This window comes from Netta rufina (assembly GCF_964035555.1).
Source record: "Netta rufina genome assembly, chromosome: 1".
Lineage (NCBI taxonomy): Eukaryota > Metazoa > Chordata > Aves > Anseriformes > Anatidae > Netta > Netta rufina.
Genome location: NC_140123.1, coordinates 28,016,863 through 28,024,061, shown reverse-complemented (window position 1 = coordinate 28,024,061; position 7,199 = coordinate 28,016,863).

Below are 7,199 nucleotides of genomic sequence, written 5' to 3'. Positions count from 1 at the left end.
TGATGTGGGCGTGCCTGCCATTAGGAACATCCAGTGTCCCACACATTTTTATGCTAGTTGGAGAATGTCTCACCTTGGGCTTTGTAACCTGTGGTGTGTCTCAGTATGCTGTTACAAGAACAGTAATGTTTCAGGGTCGCTTACCTGCAGAATTAGCTGCTTTCTTTACAGGAAACACGGTTTCAGTTTGAAAAACATTAGTAAATCCCAAACGAAACAGAAACCCTGTGGAAGTTTCTGTAAGTAAATGCATTAAGCCAGGTTGTGCTTTATTCCCTTATCATTCTTTTTTACCCTGTGTATTTATTAAGCACTCAGACTATGGCTTAATACAAAGCAGAAGTGGCTCTGATACATTTTGTTTGCAGTTTCAGTCTATGCTCTCAAAGATAGGCGGTGCATTTCTGCAGTCTGCAGACCTCTCCAAAAGTAAATGGGGAGTGTGCAGATACTCAAGATTCTGCCTTTCTTCCAGGCTAAACCATTTGAACTGTAATCAAGAAGATGCTGGGTGATGCAGCACTGAGGTACTGACCAGTGTGGGTATGCATGGCAGAAGCTGTCCACCAGGCAAGCACAATAACACACTGAGACAGCTGGACAGTGGGAATAGCTTATGGTATTTGGGGGTTTTAGTGGTAAATGACAGCATAATGCTTCTGTTATTTAACAATAGGGCCTCAGAGAAGATATTGTTAGGAAGAGATTTGAATGTAGATTCTGTAAGCATAACGAAATGGTGTCCTGGTCATTGAAGGGTTAGCGCAACAATCCCCAATTCCCTTAGAATCGCTTATTCTTTTGCATGGTGAGGGCCTAAGGTAGCACCACGAAAGGAATTGTGCAGGAACCGTGTCGATACATCTGTGCATGAGAATTTCAGCCGTGAAATCTCTCTCTCATATCTGTCTGAACAGCTTCATTTCAGAAGCGAGCTCTTGCACTGCCCTACCTCCTAGATGTTTCTGTTACCTCATTTCACCTCCCCTGATGTGTTTTGCTTTTGTACTCTTGTTCCAGAGGCAGGAGACTAGAGACTGAACGAGTGCTCTCAGCTAACCCAGCTGTCACAGTGGTAACGCCACAGGGGTTGTGTGCAGGAGAAAGCTGAGACAGTTTTGCCAAGGGCTGGTTGGTGCCAGTGAAGTGCCTGCCTGGCAGTGCTCTCACAGGCAAACTTTCCACCCACATCAAGACTTCTGGCTGCATGTTGCCTTTTGTACTGAATTCTAGGTCGATACACTTTGTTAGCTGACTCAGAATCTGTTCTGGAGCTTGGGAAATATGGCAAGTTACAGCTTTTGGTTTCTTTCAGGGTTACTGCTAGTTTAGCATTAAACAAAGACAGGAGGCTAATCGGGACGGGAGGGACTTTTTGGACAAGGAATTCTTCTCGTGGATTGGCGGCCAACATCTGAGATAGTTACCACAGCCAGCAACTACGATGGAGGGGGAAGGATCAAAAAAGGCACAAGACTGCTGAGCTCCTAACATTTCCCTCATTTGAGCACAAACCAAGATGACTTCACCCTGTCAGTGCTTAGCCCTGATATAATCTACTCATATTAACTATTTCCCTTGAGGACTGTAACACTTCAGGCATGTCTACGCTGTCAAATAACTCATGGCTTATTCCCAGGTCCTGATCCTTGTATTGCCCACACTCCACAAATACTTGATGGTGCCCAGGTTCTCTGTAGATATTAATTATAATATCCGTCCAAAACAAGCTCAGGAAAAAAAAAAAATAAATATTAGACTTGATCCATTGTTATATCTGTGAAAGAGCAAGGAGTTTTAGGCAAGTTTTTAATTGCCTCACAATGCAAAAGAGTCAAAAATACTGATTACTGGTAAGGGCTCTGTGTTTCAGCCTGTTTCATATTTTCTTCCCAGGGGACAGATCTAAAAGGTAGGTAGAGTACTCGAGAGCCGAAGAGCAATTATGTATTATGCAAGATGTTTAAGAGCAGCTTCAAGGCCATCTTGCCAGTCTCTTCTATCATTTTTTTTTTCTTTCTTTCTTTTGGAGAGGCTGAAATCTCTGTCTGAAGCACAACTGGCTCCTACAGGAGATCCATCAGGCTGTTGCGCATCCCCTCCTCGCGTTGCAGTCACCAATTTTCTAATTAACTTGCTGTGCCTGCCCCCATTAAATCAATCAGAGCCTTGCTGCTGATTGCAAGGGGAATGGGAGCAGGCTTTTGCAGCAAGGCTCAGCATCTGCCGGAGCCAGGTTTTCCAAGTGGCACCACGTGCGAGTCACCGTCCCTGGGGGAGCCACCAGCGAGCGAGTTTTTGCCATGCTGCTGGCCTCAGCTCCGGATGCAGAGCACTTGAAAACAACTTGAGAGCCCAGCAGTGCCTCAGTGAGTGTGACAGCAGTGACGAGCTGTCAGCAGCTCGAGGAGAGGCAGTCGGCACGCTTCCTCTTGCCTGGCTGAAGCTGAGGGTTTGGTGAGTGGTTGAAGAGGAACATCCAGGCCCCGAGGTCCCAGGGACACATCTGAAGTACTTACGCTGTTAACAAGGAGGGAGAAGGAAAAGCTGCTCATCCTGAACACCAGGAGGTATTGAAGTTCTGGTGGTGGTGTTTTTAGGAACAACGGGGTGTTTGTTGGGTGTTCTTACGCCCAAGCCATTGCTAAGTTTGCTAGCAGCTGTCATCAGTGGGGTTTTCAACAAACTGCCAGGCTTTCCCAGACCATGTAGCCTTTTGTTCTCAAAAAACAAATGCCAGCCTGTCATCATCTGCTCTCAGTGGCCAGTAAAAGGAATCTCTCACTCTGCCTTAGAGATTTTCCCATCAGCTGCCGAGGGCTCTGGTCTCCGAGAGCCTGTGGGGTCCACCAGGGACAGGCATCTCCTGGCAAAGGAGAGGAGGAATTGCTGAGTGACCCCCCCAAGTGAACAGAACTGATGGGGTGCAGCAGGTTTAGCTAATTCAGCTCCTGGATATCATAGAGTTTATAGATGCTTTAGCATATAACTGGTTTAAAAAAATAATAATAATAGGAACTTTATAATTGATTTTCATCTTAAAAAATCAATTTTTTAGTCAGTAAAACATCAGTTTTATGATCCCCTTGATTGAAAAATGATCTTGAAAAATGTGTCCTTACGGTACACCACATACTCCAACACATCCATGTCCGTGGCTGTGCGGTGGCAGCAATGCAGTTATCTGCACTAATATCTGCACTGATATTTCCTTCAGCTACCTGATTCTCTTCTTACTGCCCTTCTCCTGGATCCTGCTGTTCTTACTGCTGGCTCCTGGACAGGGCTGCTCATGGGCTTACTGACTTGGCTGAGTTCTGCCACACTCCATTCTTTTTCTCTTAGTTTTATTCTTCTGCAAATCTTACAGCTTAGTAGGATTGATTATCCTACTTACCTGTTTCTATCCATGCAGCCAACCTCCATTTCCAACCCTGACCATGTGTGATTCTGTGATTTTTTTTATTTTTATTTTTATTTTCTGAAGGACTGAGAGTCAAATCCCTAAGATACCCAGGTAACTGACCGACCTGGAAATCAAGAGGACCTTATTACAAAAAAACACTTTGATACACGCTGGCCCACCAGCCCACGGTTTGTATCTCAGGGCACCTCTCACATCTGAGCTGCTAGATTGCAGCGTGGGGAAAAGCATCACGGATTTCCCCTTTGCCTGAGCATTAGTGGCCATACAGAGGAGTCAGCATGGCTTGGATTCAAATCTGCGGGGGAAATCAGCCTCTGAAATAATTACTCATCTCAGGGAAATTGCAGCAGGGTTGATTATAATTAGTCTGACTAGTAAATGTAGCGTTCCTTAGTTTTTAACCTCCAATCACATAGGCTCATGCGCTTACGTTGGTCAATATCTTCCTCCCGGTATTTTTATTCAAATGAGACATTTGATAGAAATCCACTCCTACAAACTTGTATGTCTGATTTCTCAGCATTTCATGCAGTTTTCTCAGAAACCTGTTCTAGCAATACAACATTGTACTTTTCAGCAGTTTTCTTGTACTTTTTCTTGTACTATGCAATATCAGATTGTACTTGTCAGCCTCTTTTATTCCTCCTCTAAATATACTTTCTAAAAATGTTTAGGTTTTCCCCTTATGGTTAACATCTGTGGGACTTTCACGTACGCCGGTAGTGATCAGGAAACATAAGCCAAGAAGCAACAATTTCAGATTGCATTCCCCATGTAACAGTCCTGCCTCTGTTACAGGCAGAACACACATGGGTCTTCATCGTGAGGCAAAGCCCAGATCAACCAGAATTCGGGGAAGATGAATAATCAGAATCAGAGATAAAATTCAAGGCAACTTACAGAAAATAAGCCGTTAAAATGCTGTGCAAAGCATGGGAGCTGTCACTGGTTTGAGATTTGTAGCCCTTTGCTTGTAAAGCCCAAACATTTAGGTTCATTTACACTGACTGTTCACATTTCAGGATCTGAGACATTTAAAACAGCTCTTGAAATAACCTGGGATAGCTCCTGCTTTTTTCATTTATTTTTTTTTTCTCCTGCACAGTCACCTTGTCGTTTTAAAAAGTCTGGTGTCTTGGGACCTCATAAAGCTCAGAGAGCAAGTGCTGTGTGAGAACGATCTCCTGCTTCCCCAGCAGTACGGAGCTCCTGTTTCTACTCCAGAGGAGACAAAGCCTGTGAGATACGGCTGATGTCCATCTTCCCCTTTTTTGGGTCAGCAGGTAGGACTCCAGAGCTGTCTGTGCTCAGCATTTGAAATGAAAGACTGAAACGTTTACTTGTCTGGCTGTGGCTTTCGGAAAAGCTATGGGAAGCTGCTCCTCAGAGCCTTGGAATATTATGCCTATTGCCAAAGAAGGTGGAGTGGAGGGAGGAGAAATATTATGTGGGCAATAAAATGTAATAAGCATATTGTGTTTTATGGCTGCTGCCTTTGCATTTATGGTATGTAGATGTCTGTGGTCTGTATGTGCAAGCAGAAATGTCTTTGTGTCTTTGTATTATCAGATACTAGCAGGGCACAGGCTATCTAATCCGTTGAAATCATAGTTATTTTTTCCTTTAAGAGCTAGAAAGAGAGCTTTATTTCTCAAGAAGGGAAGATGATTTAACCAGAACAGTTACAGGTGACTTCCTCCATCGCAATCAGTACATTTCTGAGCTCACAGTAATTGCTTTAAGGGTGTATTTTGTTCGATTTTCCCGAAGACATTTGTATTACTGTAGGAAAAAAAAAAAACTGGGTATTTTTCAATTTGTAATTCTAGTCTAGTGGCAAAATGTTAAACAATTTCATACCGAGGTGTATATTCTATTTTCAGCCCTTCAACACTTGGACTGTAATGACTTAGTTCCCCCACAGCAGTTTGCTGAGGGAATGTGTTTATTCCTCCAGGGACTGAGCATATATATGCCTGGGACACTGTCGGTCTGTGGCAATTTAAGAAGTTGCTGTTTGCAAGATAAGGTGCTGTGGATCATGCAAATATTCCTAGTTTACCCCAAAGTGAGATAAAATTCCTTCAATTAAACTGCCTTCCTTTGGGTTTAAGCTACGTGCTTTATTTAACAATTGGAGCAACCCAAGAGAACTTCTTCTGCTGATGGCAGTGGGTCAGAGAAATAGTGAAAACTTATGAAGCCACCATAACTCAGTTGTGTTTAATCAGGTGCCCAAAACCAGGTGCCCCTGCTCCACACCTGTGAGATTCTACCCTGCTGAAGAAGGCAGAGGCAGTGAAAATGCAGAAGGCATCCTCAGATCTGTCCGGACACAGAGTGGATGGCTCCAGCAGTTCTGGAGGTGTGGATGTTCAGCTTACTCATGTACACAAGTAAAGGTAAATGCTGTCAATTCAGAATTTTCCTTTCCGGATCCTAACAAAGCTTTCTGTTTACTCTGTATAACTTTAAAGTATTTCACAGCTGCCATTACGTTCCGTATTACCTCCTCTATTATTTTCCACTTGAATCAACCATGTACCGAGCACTAGCAATGTGATTTGGCAGCAGTTTCCCAAGAAGTCAGCGAACACACTGGATTCTCATACCTAAAATATTAAATCTCCAAAGTAGACTGCAGAGAATTATTCAGTCTTAGTCTTCCTTGAAAGAGACACGGGCCTCAGACTCACTGTTGTGTCACTGGGGTTTCATAAATCATTGCTCATCTACTGAGCTGCTGTAGCTGTCCTCACGCAGGCTCACATAGCTTAAATCTCTTCTCTTGTGGACTGAACTGAAGTCCACTCATTTTAGGAGCACACACTTCATCACTTGCTGCCAAATCGCTGGGTGCACGGCAGCATGGTGATCAATTCCGACTCACTCAGGAGTTTGAGCCCTTAATTCTTTGTGATCAAGAATGATCCTAGCAGCATTTTGCAAGAACAGGGACATTTTTTACTGGAGTCCCATGAAAGGAGAGTGTGTAGCTACTTTCTTGAAAATTTTCCTTTGCATTATCAACTGAGTATAATTTTCTTTTTTTATGGTTTTGGGTGAAGTTCCTGTGTAATGTTAAACAGCTGCTTTGTTACATTCAAGTGATGGATGGAGTTATTCCTGCTGAGATGCAATTTCTTAAACACTTTGGCATCTTAATGAATGAAAGATGCTCTCCACTGAAGGTAAAATCACTTAGATCACCTCAGAACTGAACTCTGAACGTATGACTATGCTGAAGCCCGGGAGCCCAAGTGCTGAGCCACTGAAATATTTGGGGTGGGAAGGAGGAATTCCACCATTAGCTAAAATAATGTTTGTGTTCTTTTTCTTTTTCTTTTTTTTTTTTTTTAATTATGTTTCTGAAATATGCCTTCAGAAATGTGTAGTGCCTTTAGAGAGGCAGTAGAGAGTGTGGGGTGGAGCAGCTCATGGAAAAACACAGCCTGTGATTTCTTCTTGCAGCCCACAGCTAAAAGGAAGGGATGCTGTTGGTCCTGTACCTCCAACACACAACCACAGCAGTGTTAGCGATCCCCATTCCTTGGATTTTTGGGCAGGGACAGCTTTAACTGTGACTCTTTCTGAGTGGCTGCTACAGGGCTGGGGAATGCTGCACTGCTGCTTCCCTCTTGGCAGATTATTCCACCCTTTATCCTACCTTCTTTCTAAGATTAGCTCTCTGGAAATAAATAATTCTTAAAGCCAGGACGTGAATTAAAATCTGCATGGACCAAATGCACCCTTAGCTGTCTACGCAATAGCC